Consider the following 26114-nt stretch of genomic DNA (forward strand, 5'->3'; position numbering starts at 1 on the left):
CCTTAAGAAAATCAATTCTCTACTTATCCTAACAGTAGGGAATGAGTGAATTTCTTATTGTGTAGTGTTCTTAACTCCCCAATTAGATGAATCCCTAAATTGGTAGGCATATTGAGTCGGTGAAACTGGTCACTCTCACCCATACAAATCAAAGGACCACCTTCATAGGCAAGAGTTCATAACTCACTCAGGATTCAGGTCGAGTCACCTATGGTCATCCTGATGAAATGTAAGTCTCTTCTAGCAACAGTGTTATATAGAGAGACTGTTCATTTTGTGGTCCGATCTTATACAAACTCCTTGTATAAAATACCCTTGCTCACATGTCTCAACATAAATGATCAGGATCAAATTATTTGTAGCACTTTACAACTATTGTAACAACTACAAAGTAGGTTATATTTATAATATCACCAGGATAAGGTACCCAGTCTTATCCATCCACTACAAATTATTTAGGTTACCACTTAAACATGATCCACCTGTATGTCTCCACATACATATTTAGGTTATAGAAGATAACTCTAGATCTTAGTTTATTGGTTTCTGTGAGTTAATGCAACTAGATATTGAATAAAATTACCTCATACATTATTAGATAAATAAAATATTGTGCAATACAATTACAAATTACAAAACCATGAAATTTAGGGCATCAACCCCAACAACCTCTTCATCTATGGGTTTCAATTCGAGTATTAAAATATCTATTATCAAACTTAATGATGACAATATTTTGTTGTGAAAGTTTTAGATCTCATCTGCCCTATAAGGATATGATTTAGAGAAATTTCTTGAGGAAGATCCACCCCCAAATTTATGATCTCCATTACTAGGACTTCAACTACTTCATCTTCCTCCTTCGCAAAAAAAAAAAACAATAAATCCTGAATATAAAAAATGGAAGTTGCAAGATTGTTTAATTTCTTCTTAGCTTCTTGGCTCTATATCCAAAGAAATATTAAATCAGATGATTAACTACAAATTGACCAAAGAGATTTGGTCTACACTGCTAGAAATTTACTTGGCGAGAAATCTTGTTCAATCCATTCAGTTCAAAAATAAACTTCAAAATATGAAGAAGGGATAGATGTCGTTGAAGGAGTATTTTATGAAAAATCAGCAATGTATTGATCCATTAGCATCAATGGATAAGCTTGTTTCTAAAGATGATCATATTTTACAGATTCTCTCTAGCTTAAGATCTAAATATGAATCTATGGTCTATATTATATTAGCACATATTTACTCCCTCACTATTCAAGATGTTTCATATTTGTTACTTACCTAAGAATCACGAACAGAAAGTAAAATTGTTAGCCCAAATAACACTTTACCTTCTATAAATCAGGCTTCTAATGTCTCCGAGAAAAAAAAGGATAATTCATCTAAGTAGAATAATTCCTATCTGTTTAATCAGAACCAATGAGGACAATGAGGAGGTCATGGAAATAGAGGAAGACGATCGAACAATTGGAACAGGAATGAACCATAGTTTCAAATTTGTACGAAGTTTGGATATACAACTTCGAAATGTTTTGTTCATTATGTTCCGTCTTACAACAATCAACAACCTCTAGGTTTTTCCTCCCCTAATTTTCTTCAATCTGTTAATTCATCTGGAATTCCACAGATGGTTGCTATGGTTGCATCCCATGACCTAAATATTGACAGCAACTGGTATCCTGATTTTGGTGCAACATGCCACTTGACAAATAACTTCAATAATCTATCTACTGGATTTGAGTATAGAGGGAAGTTAAGTGTATGCAGTAAATGGTTCAAGTTTGTCTATACTTCATTATGGATCTATACTCTTTCTTCTTCAAATCCTATTAAATGTCTTGTTCTAAAAAAATTCCCTCATATTCCATCTATAACCAAAAAACTTAATAAGTGTATCTCAATTTTTCCTTGATAATCATGTGTTTTTTTGAATTTCACTCAAATTTTTGTTATGTGAAGGATCAAGTTACTAGTTATGTGCTACTCCAAGGGACACTCTATGAAGGTCTTTACCAATTTAGTATTGCACCAATTCATGAATATGATAAATGTTCTATTGATACTAATATTACCCAACCAAGAGCGTTGAGTGTTGTTTCAAAATTTCCTTGTTCTTCTATTGGTAATGTGGATGTTTGGCATAGCCGTTTAGGTCATCCTCATTTTTCTGTGATTAAATTTTTGCTTCAATCTTCACATTTTTACCTATAATTGTTCTTGTATTTTGGTCCAACAATCATATTTATATATATAGAACAAACATTCATCAATCAAATAAACGATACATACATTAATCTTATATATTGATAGCTTACGAAAGTAAACTATTTTATACCCTTAAATTATAAATCTTTATTGGTCCGATAGCATGTTTTGAGATAAATAAACATTTAAATCTTATTAGAAATGAGTAAGAAAAGAAATGCAAAGTGTTAATCAAAAGTATGTTGTAAGTACACAAAAAATGTTGCAAGAATAAAATTTGCTGAAAATGATGCTGCAACACTACCTGAATTCTAAGCTATAGCATGGTAGTGTTTTCATACTTTGAATCGACATAAGGGCCCACCTTATCTTGGCACACCACCTGAGCAGTTGACTAAGATATGAGGTCACATCATCCACTTGCTGAAAAGACTTAAAGGAAAAACTGATTTTGTAGTATTGCTAAAACTCGAAATTGCAACATTGTCTGCATGCTATGAACCGACAAATTGATCATCATTGCACTGAGGTGTCAACTTTTCTTCTAGACATGTCAAACCACTTAGGCAACATAAGTGCATAAATTTTTCAAATCACAAATAGTCTACAACTTGTTTATGCTATAACATTAATCCTCTAGCATTGAAGAAAAACCATTAAGCTGCAAATGAAGAGATTTCTGCATCCTTTGAACCAGCATTATCCTACAGCAATGTCAAATCATTGGTCACCAAGTGGGTCCCATAGATTTTCCTAAAAGGACCTAAACTTTCCATCAAACAACCAAGAACCAAGAACCAAGGAGAAAAGGAGAAAACCTCTCAAGAAAAGAAGAGATTTATGCAAAACCTCGGAGGTGAAGGAACCCTATGAAAAAACCTTGAGCGGAAGAGATGGATCGTCCCAATTCACAAAATTTTATAGAATAGAAAATTTTACATAAGAAGAGAATAAAATTATGCAATTCACAAAATTACAACATGTTTTTGATAAAATACCAAGAACTAATTTGGTTTTGAAACTCTTACCTTTGATGACCATGAAGGAACTCTTATTCTAGAGTACCTAATAGCGGAAGCAGATCTTTCCAATTCATTGTGATAGAATTACCACATATATATTCAAAACATACTAATATGCATTCATAATGCTAAAGAGATCAAGAGATCATACCAGATGAAGATTTCTTCTTCACAGTGAGTAAAAAACCCAACCGTCTACCTCAAACAATCACCACTCGGACAGAAGGAAATGGAGAAGACACCACCACTCAAAGCCCTCAGTATTCTTGGAGTGAGAATCCAAAGTGTGAGCTTTGTTCGGATTTGGTAGAGGGAAGGAGGAAGAGAGACCGTACACAATGATCAACCAAGTGGGAGATGAGGTCGTCTATCGCATAGACAAGATGCTTGATCATTTAGGTGAAGTATACGATCTTGTAGGAAAAGAAAGCGATCATCTAAACGATTGTGTCGAAAAAATTAAGCGATCATGTAAACGATCGTGTAGGAAAAGGGTGAGCAATCGTCCAAACGATCGCGTAGGAAAAACTAAGCGATTGTCTATACGATCGTTTAGTAAATATCGGGAGCTAAACGATCGCTTAAGAAAGGGTAAATGATCGTTTAGTTAATAGCGCGCGATGGTGTAATCGGTAAGCGATCGCTTAGCAATATCGTATATGTAAGCGATCGTGCAGTCACTATCATATAGGCACTGATTTTCTAAACGATGACACTATCTTTTTCACAATGTCCGCGCCTATGACTCTTGCACACCGTCAACTATTTATAATGCACTCATCCTTTATTTAGAACAGAAGAGACACCGTCCCATTTCCTTTATAACCTTCAATGAATGTGATCTTATCATATTCATAACATATAAATTAATATCATATATTAATTATAATATTTTTCTTTACTAGATATAAATCATATTTATATCCAATTTCCTCCAAATTAATGTATCTCATACATAAAGTTAATTATATCATATTCAATTAACTTGTTCAATTATATCATATATAATCGAACTCCTTCTTGTCAATTTGAACATTTCAAGCTACCAAGGGGACCTTATGGACCTATGACTCGATGCTCCAGCGGTGTATGAATAGCTAACTAAACTCTTTAATCACGATATCCACCATCCGTTAACTTCAAAGCATTCTATTAAAGACCGACAGTTGAACTCTTCTTGCCATAGATATATTTCTATGTCCATTGGATATAACCAATCATCAGTGCGATGACCCTTCACATATGCTCATAATTACAGCAGGCCAATTATCCGTTTTGCCCTTGTAATTACATCTTCCTCATTAAGTACCACTGATCCCTCTAATGAACAATACAACATAGTTCTACTATGTATGAATACCTCTCGGGCCATGAGAAGGTGCGTGGTGCCACATCGTTCAACCGCTAGGATCAGCCCTTAAGATAGAAATCTATCTACTTACCACTACTTTGGGGAAGGAGTGAACTCCATCTTGTGAAACTGAGTTCCCAACTCCCAAATCAGACGAATCTTCAAAATGGTAGGTTTGAGTCAGCGTTCTAGCCACTAGCACCCATGCAAATCAAAGGACCGCCCTCAATTGCAGGAGTTCCAAACTCACTCAGGATTGAGGTCATCCTGGTGAAGTGACGTCTCGGTCATGAACGTAGTTATATGACAAGACATTAAAACTTTGAGATCAAGTCTTATATAGACTCTTTGTATAGGACGCCCCCACTCGCATGTCCACTACACGAATGATCAGGATCAGATCATCTGTGACAAGTCACAATATTTGTAACAATCCACAAAGCAGGCCGCGTCCGTAGTATTACCAGGATAAGGTTTCCCTCCTATATCTATACTACAGACTATTTTTGTTGTCACTTAAGACATGATCCACTTGTATGTCACTACATACATGCTTAAGTTACATAAAGACAACCAGGGATCTTAAGTTTATTGGTTTGTGTAAAATAAAAAAACATCTAAATGTGCAAAGTCAAGTAATGAAGTAAATATCATTTATATTATACATCACAAGTGTTCGTACAAAGTTGTTTATAAACTATAGGACACGAGACTTTAGGGCACAAACCCCAACAATCTCCCACTTGTCCTAAAGCGGAGTGAGGAGTGCAAGTAAACAGTTACAAAACAATAAACGAAGGCATAAAAACCCAGTGCAACAAAATCTTCTACTTGCCCTAGTCCAACCACGGGTGGTCCCGTAGACCCATGCTCTGAAGGTGACCCTCAAACACTAGAGCCGCGAGAGCCTTCGTAAATGGATCAATAATGTTTGCTCCAGGGCGATCTTCATGACGATCACGTCTCCTCGATGCACTATCATGTGGATCGATTTTAACATGGCAACAGATGAGAAAGTCTCCTCATAGTCGACTCCCTCCACTTGAGTATAACCCTTTGCCACAAGTCGAGCCTTGAAGGTTTGCACCTTCCCATCAACACCCTGTTTGCACTTGTAGATCCATTTACAACCTATAGGTCTTACCCCATCAAGCTGATCTACAAGATCCCATACCGAGTTGAAGTACATCGATTCCATCTCGAGATTCATGGCTTTGACCCATTCATCCAGGTCAACATCCTCAATTTCCTTTTTATAGAACAACAGATCCTCAACGTCGCCATCTGTCACCATAGCTAGGATTTTCGTGAAACCCAGATAGCGATCAGGCAGGTTCGTAACCCTCCCACTGAGTCAAGGTTCCTTCAATTCTTCAAGTGTAACCAACCTACCAAATGAACTATCATCAGTAATTCTGGTTGATGAAGCAGGTCCTTCAACAACTCTTGTTGAAGTTTTAATAGTTTCTTTGGAAAGCTCCCTTAACACGACTTTACTAAGTAGACTGTGCTCCCTGATATGATCCTCCTCCAGAAAAGTAGTGTTCGTGGAAATAAACACCTTGTTTTTGGACGAATCATAAAAGTAACCTCCTCGTGTAGCTTTGGGGTAGCCTACAAAGAGGCACAACCTCAATTGTGATTCCAACTTCTTAGGATTTGCCTTAAGCATATGTGCTGGGTAACCCTATATGCGGAAGTGACGTAAAGTAGCTTTATGCCCGTTCTACAACTCCAGAGATGTTCTTGCAACACACTTAGAAGGAACACATTTGAGAATGTATACCTCAGTCTCCACTGCGAAACCCCAAAACGAGTCCAGTAAGGAAGTATAACTCATCATCGAACGAACCATGTCCAATAAGGTTCTGTTTCTTCTTTTTGCTACACCATTTTGCTGAGGTGTACCCGGTGTCGAGAGTTGGAAAACAATTCCATATTCTAATAAATAGTCCTAGAACTCAGAATCCAAAAACTCTCACTTCGATCTGATCGAAGTGTTTTTATTCGTCTATCCAAAGCATTCTCAACTTCGGCCTTAAATAATTTGAACTTTTCAAAAGATTCAGACTTTCATTGCATCAGATAGACATACACATATCTCGAGTAATCATCAGTAAAACTGATAAAGTACTCATAACTCCTCGAGTTCACACATTCATAGGACCATAAGGTCAGAATGTACTAATTCAAGAGGCTCTTTGGCTCGATAACCTTTTCCAGTAAAAGATCGTTTAGTCATCTTACCTTCAAGGCAAGATTCGCACACTAGTAAAGAATTTTTCTCTAACTCGCTTAGAAGGCTATTCTTCACCAATCTCTCAATCCTACTGAGATTAATGTGCCCTAATCGAAGGTGCCAAAGTTGGGCATTTTTTTTTGGAGAAACTCGTTGGCGTTTAGATTGAGTTACAGAAGATTTAAACATCTCTATGCTATCGAGGGAACTTAAGGCTAGAGGTCTTAGCACATACAAGTTATTTTCCAGTTTAGCTATACAAATTTCAACATCATCCTTACGAATAAACGCTTTATTCAATTTAAAAGAAATAGTGTAATTGTATTGTAACAGACACTTTACAGAAATAAAGTTCCTTTTTAGTTCAGAAACTACAAAGACATCTTTTAATATAAGAAACCTATTCTATAAAGTAAGCTGAATGTCTCCCACTGCTACAACCGAGACGATGTGTCCGGTGCTTACTCACAATGTCATCTCACCAGCCTCCAACTGTCACCGGGATCTAATCCCCTTTGTCTGCCTTGGCCTTAACATTGTCAGCCTTTTTTTCCTTCAGATAACGAGGACAATTCCTCTTCCAGTGTCCATCCAGGTTACAGTGGAAACATTTTCCTTTTTCAACTGGCGGTGGATGCTTCTTCTAGGCCACAAGTGGCGGGTTAGTAGGTGAATTCCCTTTCCCTTTACCACCATTCTTCTTCATCCCCTTTCCAGAGTTAGAAGTTGAAAGTTCAAACTTTGTTCCTGAGGTCGAACCTCGATAGAACTTTTTAGAGGATGAGACAACATTTGCCTCACCTCCCTTTTTCTCCTTACTTTTCAGCAAGGATTGGTAAGTCTGCAACTCGTTGAGGAGAGTGGTAAGGGAGTAGTCCACTTTGTTAAGAATCGTATTGCTAACAAAGTGGAAGAAACTATTTGGCAATGAATGCAAGATAATGCTAACCTAACTGCCCTCATCGATTTTAGACTCATTCATCTCTGCCACGTTAAAGTGGACCATCATATTCAACACGAGTTCATAAACAAAGGCGTCTTCCTCCATTTTGGAGCTGAAGATGTGTTTCAGAGCCCCAAGCTTGAGCTGTCTAGATGGTTGTCCGAACATTCCCCGTAGGGACTCCATGATCTCACGAGTTGAGACCATGGACTCGTGTTTCTTGGCTAACACGTCACTAAGACTGGCCAGAATATAGGCTCGAGCCTTCTCGTTTGCCCGCGTCCAACACTCATACACCGCCCGAACATTTCGAGTAACGTCCTGAGGTGGAATAGGAGGACATTCTTCTGTAAGGACAAACCTCAGATCCTCAATGATGAGTATCATCATGAGCATATGTGCCCACTTGAATAGTTTTGGCCATTCAGTTTTTCGACGCTAAGTAAATTGATAGTGGTTGATGCCAATAAAAATCGTTGCTGAAAAAAACGAATAACCTTTTATAAGACTTTGCAAAAACCACATTTTTTAATTAACCAATTACTTTTAGCAAAACAAATTCCAAGTACTCTAAGTGAAAAGACTTCTATTTTTCAATGATACCCTAGCAAGGCAGGACAAACGTCACCGATGGGGTGATCGGATGTCCCTTCACTAGGATCAGACATTCTTAACCATTAGGTAGAACCAACTCTTGGAACTAAACCTAATAGCCATTATTTGTTCGGTCCAGAATATTTAACCCTTAATAATCCTGTGTAAGTGTAACCCCTTGTTTTTGGCCCAAAAGTCCCGCCCTAATGCGCTCACCGTAGGGAAAAAAGTAGATTAGGACAAGAGACTAAGTAACCTTATCCTCTTACAGGAGATCAAATAAAGAAATGCGCAAAACAACCATCCTATATAGGGGACATACCCAGGGTACCACGAGGCGATGCGTAGAAACTTTATTCAATCCAACGAGGGAGACCGAGGGATATGCTGTTGCACTTCCTGCTCCCTCTTACTATGAACACTCTCTCCGTCCACCTTGATATTGACCTACCCAAATACCATCCGTTAGGGGGACACGCCAAAGGTGCCTCGAGGCCGAGGGTATATCTCACGGTGTGGACTATGAGGGAGAAACGCGATAGGTGAAAATGAAGCATCAAATGCCCCAAGAACCTCCCACTGAATGTTCTACCTAGGGGTTTATTAACCTAGACAATCCGGCTACTGATGATGATCTAAGTTATTTATTAAGTTTGCTTAAAACAACTTTTGTCTTTGAAATTAAAAAAGAAATCCAAGTAGTCACATTAAACCCTTTAATGGATTGGCCTTAATTTGCATGTATGCATCAAATCTATCTAAATTACCTTTCCAGGTAGGTTCCCAGGTAGGGGTGTTCCGTTGTCGTTATCTTAAATACCCCAGCCTAGATAGAACCCGCCTTCGACAAAAGGTCTAGTATAGATAGACTTGCTACATATTAATCTTTTACTAATTATTTTAGTTCTAATTTCATTTTATAACCATTTATAAAATAAACAACTAAAACATTCATCTCACATAACGAAGTATTTATAACGCTTATAAATATCACGTTAAATAAATAAAGCATACATAATTATAACCCTTATATTATATGATGCATGAGCATGCACTTATGTAAATTAAAACATGCTTCTCTAAATTATAACAATTACAATAAAGAGATGATGCATGACCAATGCATAACTTAAGGTGAGAATTACTATATGTGTATACCATATGACATATTAAAAAAACATACACCGCATGTAATAAATAAAGGATTAATGGACCGGGATGAGCCTTTACAAAAACCAGAATGAAATAACCGTCTCTATTACATTTTTCATTGAGCAAACTAGTTCACAGGCGAACCAAATCTTGAACCGCCAGGAGGACTCCATCGTGTAGTAAACGCTGTAGGTAGACGATCTCCAACGCACACTAGACGATAAAAGCAAAATTAAACGATCGTGTAGATGACAATGAGGAAGCCTGATCATCTATACGATCGCTTAATGCGGCGACAGGTAAACGATTTACCTCGTGTTACTAAGCGATCGTTTAGTTAGGTACTAAGTGATGAAGCTTGCTGACCAAAACGTTCGTCCATGCGATCACTTAACGCGACGACAGGTAAACGATTTACCTTGTGTTACTAAGCAATCATTTAGTCAGTTATTAAGCAATGAAGCTTGCTGACTAAAACGATCGTCTAGTGCGTGTGCGTGTTAAGCGATACGCGAACATCCCATCGTCTACACGACCCGATACTCATCAATTGCATAATCGATTGTCGACACGATGCGATCAACCCTTGATCGCTTACCCGATCATCTACACAGTGTAATTATCAGCGATAGCGTACCCTATCGTCTACACGATGCGATCAACAATGATCGCGTACCCCATTGTCTGCACGATGCGATCAACAATGATTGCGTACTCCATTGTCTAATCGATGCAATCAATAGCGATTGCTTACTCCATTGTCTGCACGATGCGATCAACAGCGATCGCATACCCCATCTTCTGCACGTTGTGATCATTCCTTGATCGTATACTCCATCGTCTAACCCATACGATCAACAACGATTGCATATCCCATCGTCTACATGATGCGATCAATAGCAATCGCATACCCCATCGTCTCCACAATGTGATCAACCCTTGATCGCCTCCTTTCTCGAAGAACCGCAACACTTGCTTCGATCTTCTTCACGAATGACTCAGAACTCAAACAGACTTTGAATACTTACAAACATCCAGAAAAGTCAACAAATCGAGGTTACATCCAAAAAATTTTCATTAATCCACACATCCACAACAATTTAACGATTAAATAGTGTAGAAATGCACCCACCAGGAACGTAAATGCAATTCTTTGCAGCAATGAATTAGAATATCAGAAAATCGAGTGCTTTGATACCAATTGAAGGAACTCTTATTCAAGAGTACCTACGAACGGAAGCGGATCTTTCCAATTCATTGTGACAAAATTACCACATATACATTCAAAACATACTAATATGCATTCATAATGCTAAAGAGATCAAGAGATCATACCAGATGAAGATTTCTTCTTCATAGTGAGTCAAAAACCCAACCGTCTACCTCGAAAAATCACCACTCAGACAGAAGGAAACGAAGAAGACACCACCACTCAGAGCCCTCAGTATTCTTGGAGTGAGAATCCAAAGTGTGGGCTTTATTCGGATTTGGTATAGGGAAGGAGGAAGAGAGACCGTACACAATGATCAAGCAAGTAGGAGATGAGGTCGTCTATCGTATAGATAAGATGTTTGATCATTTAGGTGAAGTATATGATCGTATAGGAAAAGTAAGCGATCGTCTAAGCAATCGTGTAGGAAAAGGTAAGCGATCGTGTAGGAAAAGGGTGAGCGATCGTCCAAACGATCGCGTAGGATAAACTAAGCGATCGTCTATACGATCGTTTTGTAAATATTGGGAGCTAAACGATCGCTTAAGAAAGGGTAAACGATCGTTTAGTTAATAGCGCGCGACGGTGTAATCGGTAAGCGATCGCTTAGCAATATCATTATGTAAGCGATCGTGAAGTCACTATCGTATAGGCACTGATTTTCTAAACAATGATACTATCTTTTTCACAATGTCTGCGCCTATGACTCTTGCACACCATTAGCTATTTATAATGTACTCATCCGTTATTTAGAATAGAAGAGACGCTGTCCCATTTCCTTTATAACCTTTAATGAATGTGATCTTATCATATTCATAACATATAAATTAATATCATATATTAATTATAATATTTTCCTTTATTAGATATAAATCATATTTATATCCAATTTCCTCTAAATTAATGTATCTCATACATAAAATTAATTATATCACATTCAATTAACTTGTTCAATTATATCATATATAATTGATCTCCCTCTTATCAATTTGAACATTTCAAACTAACCCAAAAACTGATGCTCAACTTATATCCAAGCTACCAAGGGGACCTTATGGACCTATGGCTCGATGCTTCTACAGTGCGTGAATAGCTAACTAAATTCTTTAATCACGATATCCACCATTCGTTAACTTCCAGGTATTCCATTAAAGACCGACAGTTGAACTCTTCTTGCCAAAGATATATTTCTATGTCCATTGGATATAACCAATCATCAGTACGATGACCATTCACATATGCTCGTAATTACAGTAGGCTAATTATCCGTTTTGCCCCTATAATTACATCTTCCTCCTTAAGTACCACTGATCCCTCTAATGAATAATACAACATAGTCCTACTATGTGTGAACACCTCTCGGGTCATGAGAAGGTGCATGGCACCACATCGTTCAAGTCCCGGGATCAGCCCTTAAGAGAGAAATCTATCTACTTACCCTTACTTTGGGGAAGGAGTGAACTCGATCTTGTAAAGCTGAATTCCTAGCTCCCAAATCAGATGAATCCCCAAAATGGTAGGTTTGAGTCGGCGTTTTGGCCACTCTCACCCATGCAAATCAAAGGACCGCCCTCAATGGCAGGAGTTCCTAACTCACTCAGGATTGAGGTCATGTTACCTATGGACATCCTAATGAAATGACGTCTCAGTCATGAACGTAGTTATATGACAAGACATTAAGACTTCGAGGTCAAGTCTTATACAAACTCTTTGTATAGGACGCCCCCGCTCGCATGTCCACTACACGAATGATCAAGATCAGATCATCTTTGACAAGTCACAACATTTGTAACAATTCCACAAAGCAGGCCACGTCCGTAGTGTTACCAGGATAAGGTTTCCCTCATATATCCATATACTACAGACTATTTTTGTTGTTACTTAAGACATGATTCACTTGTATGTCACTACATACATGCTTAAGTTACATAAAGACAATCAGGGATATTAAGTTTATTGGTTTGTGGTAAAATAAAAAACATCTAAATGTTCAAAGTCAAGTAGTGAAGTAAATATCATTTATATTATACAACACAAGTGTTCGTACAAAGTTGTTTACAAATTATAGGACACGAGACTTTAGGGCACAAACCCTAACAGACCAAACCTTCGATTGAATTTCCTCCAACTTCAATTGGGCACTACCACAGAGGTAACCTTGGTATTCTTTGGATGAGAATTCAGGAGTGTGTGGTGTTCTGATTATTTTGGTTTTTAAGAGGGAATTGAGAAGGAGGATGATGAGGAAGGAAGGATTTTTTTTCCTCACAGAAAACCCACTGTGTTTTTTCTTCGAGAAGGAGAAAGAAAGAAAAACCTCTACACCACTTCTGCATGTTATGCAGAGAAATAATAAGGAGGGTGTTACAACTCCTTCCCTAAAATTAGTTTATTATTATTATCATTAAAATTAAAATTAAAATTAATAATAAACCTTAATATACATACATACATACATACATACATACATATGTATGTGTGTGTATGTATGTGTGTGTGTGTATATATATATATATATATATATATATATATATATATATAATAACTACTTTATCATATAATATATATTAAACTATATGTTATATCAAATATAACATATAACATATAACATATAGTTCAATATTGTCAATACAATATAACCTATGGTTTAATTATCTCAACAACAATATTTAATATAAATCTCATTTATATTAAATTTAATTATATGAATGCAATTCACATCATTAATATTTGAATAATGTTTAAATAAATATTTGATATTATAATGTATCAAATACATTATAATAATTATATCATATATATAATTAAAATTTAATTAATTATATCATATATAATCAATTCCCTCAATTTGAACAATTCAAATTAATCCAAAAACTGATTCTCATTAAATTCTGTTGAGCTACCTAGGGGACCTCATGGACCTGTAACTTGAACCTCCAATGGTACGTGAATAATTAATTTAACTCTTTAATTAAATTATTCACCACCTATTAACTAGGGTTGGCAACGGGACTGGGGCTAGGCGCGGGGGAGGGGGGGTGCGTTTCCCATCCCCAGCCCCGTGGGGGAAATTTTCCCCCATCCCCGCCCCCGTCCCCACCTTTAAATAAGGTCAGGGATTAATATATATTTATTTTATATATTATAAGTATATAAATATATCAAATCGAGGTCGGGGATTAATCAGGGTCAGGGTCAGGGTCGGGGTTGGAGTTAGGGCGGGGATACCGTCCCCGTCCCCGGACGGGTCCCAAATTTTTTTTCCCAATTTGACCCCATCCCCGGTCAAACCGGGGATTCCCCGCTCCGAGGGGACCCAACCCTGCGGGGAATTTTTCCAACCATACTATTAACTTTCAGGCATTCCACTAAAGACCAACAACTGCACTCTTCACACTACAGATATATTTTCGTGTCTATTGGATATAACCAATCAACAATATAATGACACTTCACAAATTGCTCGTAAGTACAACTGGACTAAAATTACTGTTTTTTTCCCTATAGTTACATCTAACTCCTTAAGTACTACTGATCCCTCTAATAAAGAATGAATCATAGTCTAACTATGGCCAAACCCTTCTTGAGCCAGGAGAGGGTGTGGCGTCATATTGTTCAAGTCCCAAAATCAGCCCTTAAAGGAGCAATTTATATACTTGCCCCAACATTGGGGAAGGAGTGAATTCCTTCGTATGTAGCTGTATTCCCAGCTCCCCTATCAAACGAATCACTCTCGCCCATACAAATCAAAGGACTGCATTCATAGACAGGAGTTTACAACTCACTCAAGATTTAGGTCATGTTATCTATGGTCATCCTGGTGAAATGTAAGTCTCTATTATGAACGACGTTATATAATGAGACTAGACATTTCGTGGTCCGGTACAAATTGCTTTGTATAAAACATCCCCACTCACATATCTCCACATGAATGATCAGGATCAAATCATCTGTAGCACTTTACAACAATTGTAACATCTATAAAGCAGGTCATACTCGTAGTGTCACCAAGATAAGGTATCTAGCCTTATCTATCTACTACAGACCAATTAGGTTATCACTTAAACATGACCCACCCGTATGTCTCTACATACATGTTTGAACTATAAGATAACCTTGGATGTTAGTTTATTGGTTTGTGCTTAATGCAACTAATTTTGAAAGAAAACATCATATATTTTATTACATAAATAAAATGTTTGTACAATACAATTACAAATTATAGGACCATATGAGATTTAGGGCATTAACCCCAACAAGAGGTCCTCAAAAGATCGCTGAAAGGCCTCCCCACCGAAATTAGAAGGTGCAATATATATTTTCTCTAAACTCTATCTTTTATTATTTTTGTTTATTTAAGTTATTTTCATTATGACTATTTGTGGTTAATTTTCTAGTGAAAGGCTTGACTAGAATCGTTATGTTTTAGTAGCTTACTAGTATTGATCAAATGTTTCTTTGAATCATTTTGTGTAACTTTTTGCTTTATAAGTTCTTTAACTCAGAAAGTGTTTTTCTCCATCTGACCATATATAACAGCCTCATGAAGGATTTTTAAGTTAGAATAATATAGACAACCACATATGGACAATTCCAAAAAGAATGGACAATCCAAAATTATAGTCAACCACATATGAAAAATTTTAAAATTATAACAACTATCAATATTCCCAAGCTACAATTCTGAAAGTTATTTACTATTTAACAAATCAACAAGAATCAAACCAAATACTAACAAATTCATCACTACCGTAACATCCTTACATGTTAAGTGCTTCAACAATGACCACACTATTGTCCTTAATCACCTGAAATGGAAAGGGAAAAAAAACCAATTCTTGCACTACAAAGCATTAGAAAGAACTAGATCCAATAGTTACTTAATACTAATTTCCTCTTGGAGACCTAAATTGTCTCAAAGTATATAAGAAAAACACACCAAACCCCAAATTTACAAGAAACTACTTGAATTTAAAGTATCTTAGTTTTGTGTTCTTACTTCAAGAACCTCAACAAGAAAATAGAACTTTCCATCCAAGAAACAATAAACAAAGTCTAATAAACCATTCCTAAGTTGAAGAAACCAAAATGACATTATCCTTCCAATTTAACAATACATAAAAGTAAAAATAAAGACAAAGGTCTTTTTTTAAAAGAAAGCAGTTTCATGCTCGACTAGACAAAGACGCTTCTAAACTAGAACTCCCATTCATTAATAGAATTAAGAACACATGTTTTTGTTCAAGAAATCTGCCAATAAACCACAACAACGTTACAACATACTCCCCATTATAAGAAGGAAGGGTCATACATCAAGATTTTACAGATCATATCGGCAAAATTAGCAATAAAGCATACACAATCGTGGGTGAAAATAAGAGTTTCCTGAAGCAAGTAATCAAGAGGCTATCGATAGGCAGATATATTCCTCACTACCTCAACCAATAAACTAAACTCTATTGCAAAGACTAAGGGCATGATACATTTTGCAAGAGACAAACTACTGGCTTTTATAAAGGACACAATAATCAATAAATGCAATAAGAGAACAAAACATGGGCTATAATGCTAAATTGAATGAATTAAGTACCTCTAGTGAGATGTCATAGTTCTTGGATGTCTTTTTTTGGAAAGATATGGTAATGGAAGTGGGTCCTATAACAAAAGATGCAAATCATATTGTTATGAAATCAACAATTAAAGAACACAAGAAGAAACGTAGAGATAGAGAAGATCGACACACAGATATACGTGGTTTACTAACGGTGTTAGCTACGTCCACGGGCAGAGGGAGAACAGTATTATTAGGGAGAATGTTTTCAGAAAATTACATCAACCGATGTCTCTAGAGTTAGAGAGTTTATATGATGCACTACTTTAAATCTTCGGGTCATAATCGTAAATAACTACAAATAAATAAATATGCTAAATACGAATTTTGAATAGATTTTGGGGGTGTTGCCCCCAAACCCCTACCAGGGCGCGCCGCCCCTGGAGCCCAGCTCGACCGGTCAGCGAGGCCCCCGTACTTGGTTGTTTGAAACGCCAACAAACAAATTCAAGACATTCCAACACATATAACTCCTTAGAGCGTTCACACATAACATAAATATAGCAACTTAGAATCCTAAATCAAAACTGAAAAAATGTTTAGATAATTTTTACCTCAAAAACAACCTTAACTCTTAATTTGAAGACTATGAATCATCGGGTTCCAATTATAAAATGAGAATTTTCAGAAGTCATAAACTAATTTATAGAACTTACAAAGAGTTTGAAGAGGTCTAACTAAGATTTTATCACCTAAATCTCACCCAAAAGAGCTTGTATCTTTGTTGGAGTGAGTTTGGACCTACAACCAAAAGTTTCCAAGAGTCGGAGACCAAAATAAATTTCTTTAACTAAGTTCGAAAAGGCCAAAATAGAACTTTCTTAACTAAAACTCAACAAAGCGAACTTGAGACTTTGTTGAAAGTGTTTGAATTCATCCAAAACTAATCTGAGTCGACAATTAAGAGCTTTCAAGAGTTAAGGACAAATTTAAAGGACCTTATTTGAGTTTGAAAGGAGTTCAGAGCATTCTCACCACCAAAAAGACTTGAACGCTAGCTGGTTGGTATTCATATAATCTTGAATAAGTTCAAAATTAGCACTTTATACTTGATAAGGAAGAATGAGCCACGTCAAACATGTAAGAGGAAACCGAAGCTAAGCTTGTGTTAAAAATTGATGAAGTGGACCTATTGGAGGAATAACTACTATACTGTGGAGTGGAGACAGATGACCGAGATACAGAATTGCTCCTAGCTGGCCTTGAAGGATTGTTGCTCTCTGATAGTGAAACTGAAAGCTGAAATAGATATGGGAAGCAATTAATAACACTTTAGATCATACAACTATAGAGGGAGCGTGAATCTCGATCTCTCCACTTAAGAAATTCTTTGTATTGCAACATTAATGAGTACTTTTGAGTTACATTCTGTCATGTACAAAGAACCACACAAAATAGAAGGAAGAAAACTGAAGTGAAAGTACTGAATCACTCAAGCAACTCGGGAAGATGATATGTAAGCCATTGAATTCTTTTACCTGGCTATAGGAAGTGCTAGTATTCTAAAAGATCTCTAAGTGTTGAGATCATGTGATTGAGATTAGGGACGAAGTATGATGAAAAAGTTGTGAGAATGGAAAATGGAAACATAGTAGGTTGAAATAAGAAATTTGGTTAAGTATGTGAACTATGATGCTATGAAAGTAAGAGTTGAATTCATAGCATAATGTAGAAGGAAGGGTTGGCTAAGTGTTCAACTCATAGTATTGTAAGGGAATTTATAACATAGAAAGTGAGATCATAGCATAGTAGCATAAACTCGTAGCATAGATAAATAAGTTTAACTCATAACGTAGGAAGACTATCTTGGGCACATAGTGTTGGACGCATAGGGGTAAGTTGGGCACACAGAAGACTTCCAAGAAACCCTAGTTAGACAACTTGAATGCATTATAAGGGGAAGAAAGTCACCTTAAAAACTATGCTATGAGAATGAGGAGCTATACTGTGAGCATGAGGATCTATGCTGTGAGCATAAGAGACTATGTTGTGAGCATGGGGAGCTATGCTATGAGCATGAGAAACTATGTTATGGGATTGTGTGATTATGCATTGAGTTGGAGGACAAGGTAAAAGCAAAGGGAAGACTTAGTTAAGGATTAAACGAACCATGCGTTGAAATATGTACAACCAAAAAGTGGTTGGACACATAGGAAGGGAGTTGGACTCATACCTTGAAGTGAAAAGAGGCAAAGTGGACACATGGCTATACTATGAGCTCAAAGGAGAAAACTATGCCATGAGAAGGAGATGAAAACAAAAGAAGAATGAAGTTAAGGAAGAATTGGACGCATAGAGGAAGAGTTGAACGCATGGGGATGTTGTGGTGAGAATTTGAGTATGTTTTAGGTACCATGTGGCACAATAAGTGATGAAACCCTAGGGGTTGGGTGCATAGGAAGGAAGTAAGTGCATAGCTAGCCATTTGAACATTTGGGATATAATCAAGGAAAGACACCATGCTACGAGAAGAAAACTAGAACTAAGAATGGGAAGTTAGGGGAAAGTTGAACGCCTAGGGAACCCATGCGCCAAAAAAGGGCACCTATACGTTGAGTTGAAAAGAAGGGTTGTGTTGATGGTAGGGTGAAGTACATGGCTTAACCGGGTGAAATCTTGGCAAACCTAAGTAGGTGGTGGAAAACGGAGATGCAAAGTTGAGTATGCAAAACCAAGGGTGGCCATTTCAAAGGGAGGTATGTGTTGGACATGGTTAGATGAAGACATAACATGCTTACATGCAAGTAGATGGTGGCAAAGGCTATATGTTGGCTCAATTTAGGGAGGACACTTAGATTGTATACAAGGTGGAGGTGTCACGTGATTAGGGTAAGAAAGGATGATGAGGATGGTTTGCTGAAACTTATAAATACCCTTGGAGGATCTCATTTCATCTCACAACTCAAAAATCCCTCCAGAGGAGGCTCATCTATACGACCAAGGTGCTGAATATGTGTTAAGAAGAAGTTTTCCTTTTCTCAACATTAAGCTGTCTAAGCTACCCTGTGCCCAACTGTGCTTAGGAGACCAAACCCCGTGCCGACAACTGTTATTCTTCATCCAAAGGTTTAGTTTGGGTCTTTTAGGATTGGTAAACTAGGTTTAGGATTAAGAAGATGTTCTAAGATTACTTTCAACCCTAAACACGAGACTCTAAGTTAATTATTGGATTAATATAATCTCGAAATTCAGAAGGAAATAGGAGACCTGGGAACTTGGAAACCAGACCAGAGAACTGTGAATGGTTTACTTTTAATGTTTTTATAGATCTATATACTTATATGATTATGTTGAAAGTAGGGGTTTTAACCTAAGGGTATTTATGTAATTGTCTTCATCCCTAGGGCTCCCTACTGTCTATTTATTCGCTTTGTTCCCTTGTATTCAGTGTATTAATTCAATAATAAGAAAAAGATCTATATTGTGGCTTTTCTCCCTGTTCTAGGGTTTCCACGTAAGCTGTGTGTTGTTCTCACTTTTCTCCTTTTTTCCTTCTATATTTCATCATGGTATTAGAGCATGGTGACGAAATCTTAGCCGTCATCGACAAGAATCAACCAAGACTTTTTCAGCAGCCTCCATGGGATTCGACGGAGCTCCAAGCATTGACATCAAAGTAGCCATTCAAGTGGCTGTGAAGGAATACTTCCAAGCCACTCTATTGCAGCTGATTCAAGTTGCTGTTGCCTTCTAGCCACCGTCGATGGAGGATCGATTCAACCCAGCCCAGTCGCGTTTGCACCCAACCGTCGATAGAGGATCGATTTAAGCCATATTTGACGATCAGAAGAGGGCGATCGCACCTAGCCGAGTCGGTGGTTCATTGCAGATGGGAGAATCATTGGATAGCCAAGGACTTTCGATCACGTCAAGCTGCGCCGGTGGGTTGCTGCCGAGTCTTTCTTCCGCACCGTTCACGCCGCTCATGCCGATCGCTTCCAGCTCGATCGATCTAGTCCCAGTCCAGCCGTTGCCTCCTTATGTGCCAAGCCGAGTCGATGATCACTTGCGGCCTCCGTTCGTGATCAACCCAGTCAACGAATTGAGTCCAGCCCTCACGGCTGGTTCTGTTCTTGTCCAACCGTCAATGGCAACATCATTTTTAGCCGCGACCAATCTTTGGTCTTTTTCCTACACGATCGTTTAGCCTGGGCTACACGATGGGACTAACCTTTGGTCTTCTTCCTCAATGAGAACAACATCTCCATGCTTCGAAACTTCGTCACGAACAACTCAAAAAACTTCAAACACTTTGAATATAAACTCGATTGCTTGTTAATTATGCCTAAAAATGAAAAGGCTCTTACAAATTAACACTTTGTAAACATAAAGAAAGCTTTAAACAGAGGCAATCATCCCGTAAACATCCATCAACATATCCACAAACACATTTAACTCTTAAACGCATTGTAGAATAACTTAAAACCCACCACAACTGTAAAAGAAGTTCAAAACAACAATTGAATTTGGAATATCAGAACAATCTGGCTTTGATACCAATTGAAGAAAATCTAAACAGAGATCTTCATGAACAGCGGAAGTGGATCGTTCCAAATCCCTTCAGAATGATCACAAACAGTTATAGTTAAAATGGAAACGAACAGATTGTGCATGCATATAGAAATTACAGCATGCTGCAAGAATATACAAGGGATAGAGTATGAGTACCTTTGAAGAACTCTTCTTCAAGTATCCCCTGATCAATATCCAATGCGTCTAACGATGAACTCGAATGCAACGACCAGAACAACCAACAACACGAGCACGAACACAACGATCGTCTGAATGCACCTCGAATCCAACCGAGTTCAACACAATCCTTGAACTAAATTAGAACACCACCACAAGTGTTACCTTGGTATTCTCGGTGTGAGGATCTAGGAATTGTGGGCTCTGTATGATCTTGGATTGAGGAAGATAGGAGGTATACGATCAAGTAAGTGGGTGATAAAGACAGTCTATCGTATACACGATGTACTCGATCGTTTAGAAGATGAAGCCTATCGTATAGACTTTGCTACTCGATCATGTAGCAACGATCAAACGAGCAACTATCATATAGTCAACTTGTAGCTATCGTGTATGCTTTCAACATTATTGCTTAGTAAAAACTCTTTTTACTTAATAGCCTTTTTTGTGAGATATTTCCTAAATGAATCAACTACTAATTTTAGAAAACAATTTTTCTTTCTATCTCACGGTTACCATAAAACTTCCAATAACCTCCCACTTAATTCGATTATTAGAGAAAAAGAATTAATTATCATATAATTAATATATTATAAATAAATATGATAACTAACTTATCATATTATATTTATAACATATAGTTTTAATATTTCATCATATGAAACATATAAACCATAGTTCTTTTTCTATTTTATGATATTTAATATAAATCATATTTATATTAATTCCTCTAATTAATGTATCTAATACATCATATCTATTATATCACATATAATTGAATTTCCTCTTGTCGATTTGAACACTTCAAATCAACCTAAAATCTGATTCTCAACTTGAACCCATTGAGCTACCAAGGGGACCTCATGGACCTATAGCTTGAAGCTCCAACGGTATGTAAATAATTGACTAAACTCTTTAGTCACGAGATCCACTATCCGTTAACTATTGGTCACTCCACTAAAGACTGACAGCTGAACTCTTCTCATTACAGAAATATTTCTATGTCCATATAACCAATCAACAATACGATGATCCTTCACAAATCACTCGTAAGTATAATTGGACTAATTTACCGTTTTGTCCCTGTAGTTAGATCTAACTCTTTAAGTACCACTGATTCCTCTAATGAACAATAAGTCATAGACCTACTATTACTAGGTCCTCTCTTCTAAAGAGAGGGTGTGGCCACTATGTTCAAGACCTAGAATTAGCCCTTAAGGGAACAATCAAATTTACCCCTGTTTTGAGGAAGGAGTAAATTCCGTCTTATGTAACTAAGTTCTCAGCTCCCCAATTAGACAAATCCCCAAAGAGGTAGGCTTGTTGAGTTGGAAATCTGGTCATTCTCACCCATACTAATCAAACGACCGCCCTTATAGGCAGAAATTTCTAAAACACTCAGGATTAAGGTTATGTCACTGATGGTTGTTTTAGTGAGATGTAAGTCTCAATTATCAACAGCATTATATAAAGAGACTAATCATCTCGTGGTCTGGTTTTATACAAACTCTTTGTATAGGACACCCCCACTTGTATATCTCCACATGAATAGTCAGGATCATACCATCTGTAGCAGTTTACAACACTTGTAAACATCTACAAGGAGGGTCGTATCCATAGTGTCACTAGGATAAGGTATCCCTCCTTTATCCTTATACTATAGACCATTTAGGTTATTACTTAAGGCATGATCCACTTGTATGTCTCACATGCAAGCTTAAGTTTACATAAAATAACCATGGATCTTAGTTTATTGGATATGAATAAATGCAAATAAAATAACTCTTATTTTATTAATAACAATGTGTACAAATTGTTTACAAACTATGAGACTCCAGGAGAATTAGGATATCAATCTCAATACTTACAATCCCTTATGATCTAGATCCCTAGAATAAACAGCGCCTCTTCAGGATCTTTCAGTTGGAATTGGGTGGCTAGCCATTTCTTATTGTCAGTCAGAAGACCTACATCATTCCCAATGAGTAGGATATTATCCACATATAACACAAAGAAAGCTACCGAGCTGTTGATGATTTTCTTGTAAACACAATGCTCATCAACATTCTGAGCAAAGCCAAATGATTTGATCGCACTATCAAATCTTATATTCTAAGATCTAGATGCTTGTTTCAGTCCATAAATGGAATGATTAAGCTTGCAAACTTTTTGCTCTTGATCTTGTTGAATAAATCCTTCTGGTTGAGACATGTCGATGGTCTCCTCAAGATTACCATTGAAAAAGGAAGTCTTGACGTCCATTTACCATATCTCATAATCATAAAATGTTGCTATAGATAGAAGAATTCAGATAGATTTTAACATGACGACAGGTGAGAAAGTTTGTTCATAGTCCACTCCCTCAACCTGGGTATAACCCTTTGCCACAAATCTTACCTTAAAGATCTGTACCTTTCCATCTACACCCCTTTTCCTCTTATAGATCCATTTACAGCCTATAGGTTTTACCCCATCAGGTTGATCCACAAGCTCCCAGACAGAATTGAAGTACATAGACTCCATTTCCTAATTCATGGCTTTAATCCATTCATCTTTGTCAACATCTTCCATTGCTTGCTTATAAGACAACGAAACCTCAACTCCATCATCAGATATGATGTTTGGGCTTCTATTAAACCCATGTAGTGTATAGATGGGTTCACAACCCTCTTACTACGTCGAGCCAATCTCAACTCCTGAGATGGTTGACCAGATGAACTGATATCAACAACTCTTGTTGACCTATCAGCCTGTTCAACAACTCTTGTTGAACTCTCAGTAATCTCATTAGAAATCTCATTTAAAACAAGCTTACTTCGTGGCTTATGATCCCTTATATGGCCTTCTTCCAAGAAGATAGCGTTTGTCAATACAAACACCTTGTTTTCACTTGGATCATAGTGTTGGGTTTTATGTCCTAAAAATTTGCAGTTTGTAAAATGATAAACATTTTATATTATCAATATACTTGTTATTGATCTCATAAATTGTACGAAAGTCTAAATCCAATAAACTATAACCCATGACTATTGTATGAGTACTTGAACTTTATGTGGAGACATAAGAGTGGATCGGGTTCGAGTAAATAGTCAAAATGATCTATGGTACATGAATGAGGTTAGGTACCTTATTCTGGAAACACCATTGGATGCGGCCTACTCGTAGTTGTTACAAAGAGTTGTAAAGTGCTATATATGATGTGATCCTAATTCGTACATGTTATGACATGAGGAGTAGGGGCATCCTATGCAATAAGTTTGCATAAGATCAGGACCAAGAAATAAGTCACTCTTACTTTATAACGTTGTTTACTGTTTAAGACTAACTATTTCATTTAGATGACCTGGGTAACTCGATCTTAATCCTGAGCTAACTATGAACTCCTGTTTATTCGAGATTGCCCTTAGATTTTCATAGTTGAGGGTTGGCTCAACAGCGCCGGCTCAATAAGACTCCTATCTAGGGGTAAGACCGGATATATAACTGGGTACATAGGGTGCAAGATGAAGTTTACGCCTACCTGATTTAGGGATCGGAGAAAGGTTGTTCTCTCAAGTACTGAATCCAGGTCTTGAACAAGGGGCCCCACCCTCTCACTTGGCTGAGAGAGTTTGGTTTAGTGATTGATCACAAACCAGTTGTTCATTAGAGGATCAATTGGGACTTGAGGACTAAGACGTAATCTCGGGGGTAAAACAGATATTAGACCCAACCGTTATTACGAACAACCTGTGAAGGGTCGACTTGCTGATTATGGTTAAATCACGTGGACATAAGATATCTATAGTGAGGGGAGTGCAACTATGGGTTTTAGTGGAATGACCATTAGTTAACGAATAGGGATTAATTTAGTCTAATGAGTTTAGCCAATTAATCTCGGATCGTTGGAGCCCATGATCTGTAGGTCCGCGAGGTCCCCTTACTAGCTCGTAACGGACTAGCACTAGAATAGCGTGATATATTAATTTGAAACGTTCAAATTAGAATTAAGGAAATTAGTAATTATATGAGATATAATTATATGTTTAATTTTAAAATTAAACGGAATACGAGAATTTATATATTTATTAAATATATAAAGATGGATATGTGTTAAAATTAATTTAATATTTGATATTAAATTAATTAAATTTTATTTAATAATTAATTTTTGAAATTAATTAAATTTTAATTTTTAAAATCAAAATAGATTTTATAAAATCAAATTTTGATTTTTAGATAAAATTGGAAAATTGGGAAAACAAAAACACAAAATAGAAAAATGGATTTTTCCATTATCCATCTTTGAAGTAGCTCACACATGAAGTTGTCTTCTCCTAGCGTGAGTTGCAACTCATTCAACTCTTCTCTTTGCATGTTGATTTACAATATAATGAAGAGATTGGAGTGAAAATCGAGCATGCAATCTATAGAATTTTAGAGAAAATTCAATTTGAAGAATGGTTCTTCAACAAGGTTGCTGCAGTGAGCTTTTCTCCTTCATCCCTTGATTCAAGCTTGTTTTAAGTCCCACAACTCAATCTAGAGCACCGAGAGAATAGTGGAGAAGATCATAAGGTGGTCTACAACAAGATATGGAGAAGATTGCAGCTGGAGAAGGAGCTTTGAAGAAGTTCTACAAGAGGTATGTCTTGAAACCCATTTTTCTGCAGAAGCATGCTTTATATTATGCCAAAATTAGTGAATTTGAGTGCTTAGATGATCCTTGTGCTTCCGCTGCTGTTGATACAATCCTACACATAGAAGTATCCACCCCTTATTTCTTTGGGGTAACTGATGATTGTATTTGTGAAGTGGAAATATAGATGATATGCGTTGATGGAATTGTGTTGTGCACTCAAGTTTTCCCTAGCAGAATCCAAGTGTAAATTCCTCTAAGTTTCCTAGTAAGTCCAGGGTCGAACACAGGGACTTGTGAAAACAGTATGCGCTGGTAATTTTTATGACAACTTTGCGGTAACCAAGTAAATAAATAAGTGTTGGGTTTGTTGTTTGTGTTGATGAAAAAGAAATAAATAAAGGTGGCGGATTTGAGAAAAGACAGTTGCGTTGATAGGAGCAATGAGTATGCGATGAACGGTTGAGAAGATCT

The 26114-nt window shown here is 37.0% G+C and overlaps 1 pseudogene; it reads left to right on the top strand.

Annotated features, from left to right (window-relative positions):
- The first annotated feature begins 679 nt into the window (after positions 1–679).
- LOC150035590 (uncharacterized) overlaps positions 680–26114 on the top strand; it is a 64003-nt pseudogene continuing 38568 nt past the window's right edge.

The sequence above is a fragment of the Benincasa hispida genome, chromosome 6 (genome assembly GCF_027475165.1).
Source record: "Benincasa hispida cultivar pf3 chromosome 6, pf3_genome.v1.1, whole genome shotgun sequence".
Taxonomy (NCBI): domain Eukaryota; kingdom Viridiplantae; phylum Streptophyta; class Magnoliopsida; order Cucurbitales; family Cucurbitaceae; genus Benincasa; species Benincasa hispida.